The 1,156-nt window shown below is 43.4% G+C and overlaps 2 non-coding genes across 2 annotated transcripts; both read left to right on the top strand.

The window, feature by feature from the left end:
- Window positions 1–599: 599 nt before the first annotated feature.
- TRNAK-UUU (transfer RNA lysine (anticodon UUU)) lies at window positions 600–672 on the top strand. The gene has a single exon. It is a non-coding gene; the product is annotated as a tRNA-Lys (tRNA).
- Window positions 673–1,083: 411 nt separating this feature from the next.
- TRNAK-UUU (transfer RNA lysine (anticodon UUU)) lies at window positions 1,084–1,156 on the top strand. Its single transcript has one exon. It is a non-coding gene; the product is annotated as a tRNA-Lys (tRNA).

Genomic DNA, 1,156 nt, shown 5'->3' with positions numbered 1-1,156 from the left:
TGTGACAACCTCTGTATAGTGGCCGGCTCTTGTAACTACAGGCAAAGCTCTCATTAAAATCAATGGAAGCCGTGCTTGCAGTTACAAGCACCGGCCACTACACGGAGGTTGGTGTGGAGGCTTCTATGTGTATTTGCGGTGCTAACAGCATGCACCTGCTCAGCTGATCAGTTGAGGTCCCAAGCAGCGGAACCCAGCCGATTAACTATTGATGACCTGGTGATAAGTCATCAGCAGTATTTCCCTGGAAAACGCCCTTTAAGGGTTTAAAAATGTATCGCTCTTTGGTAATGAGCGATACATTGTGCAGGTTTTTTTTCTTCACTCCTTCTCCGAACTTTTACATGCGAGGCACAGTTTTCGAGGCCAATAAGATACTCCTCAGCTGCTCAGCTAACGCCATCTGCAGGACGTCACCAGTAATGTCATTCCTGCATACACATAATTGAAGGCTCCCTTCATTCTCCCAGGAAGCAGGAACTAGTGTCCAATATGTATAGTAGAAGGTAATGGTGCTATATAAACAGAAAGGGTTAAAAAAAAAAGTCAGACCTGTATAGTTCCAGCAGAAAGTGCTTACATCAACACCTTACAATAGAGCCCGGATAGCTCAGTCGGTAGAGCATCAGACTTTTAATCTGAGGGTCCAGGGTTCAAGTCCCTGTTCGGGCGGAAGATTTTAATTAAAAAAAAGACGAATAAAAATAGCTACAAAAACTAATAGCTGTGAAAATAACATGAACCTATAACACTAGGCAGCAACATTTTAACCCTTCCCCATCCAGGATATCTTGGAGATCACAGCGGTGTTTGATCTTTTTTCTCTCTTGTATTGTTGCAGTTCGAGAGTCAAAATGTTTATTTTCCTGCTTCCGTTGAGATGATTTATTGGACTTCAGTCGCAATGTGGCGGTGTTACTTGGTCACTGTGGTCATTTATAGTGTCTGTATAATTGTATTTGGCCACTGTATGAATGCACCTGGAAGTAGACTGCCGTACAATTAGATGTATTATGTTTTTCCCTGAAGCAGGGATTAACAAATGTTTCCAGCAGAAAGTGATCTTCATAGCTCTTTCACAGAGCCCGGATAGCTCAGTCGGTAGAGCATCAGACTTTTAATCTGAGGGTCCAGGGTTCAAGTCCCTGTTCGGGCG

This window comes from Eleutherodactylus coqui, chromosome 2 (assembly GCF_035609145.1).
Source record: "Eleutherodactylus coqui strain aEleCoq1 chromosome 2, aEleCoq1.hap1, whole genome shotgun sequence".
NCBI lineage: Eukaryota > Metazoa > Chordata > Amphibia > Anura > Eleutherodactylidae > Eleutherodactylus > Eleutherodactylus coqui.
Note: the sequence above shows the minus strand (reverse complement) of the source record. Positions and strands in the feature narration are given on the sequence as shown.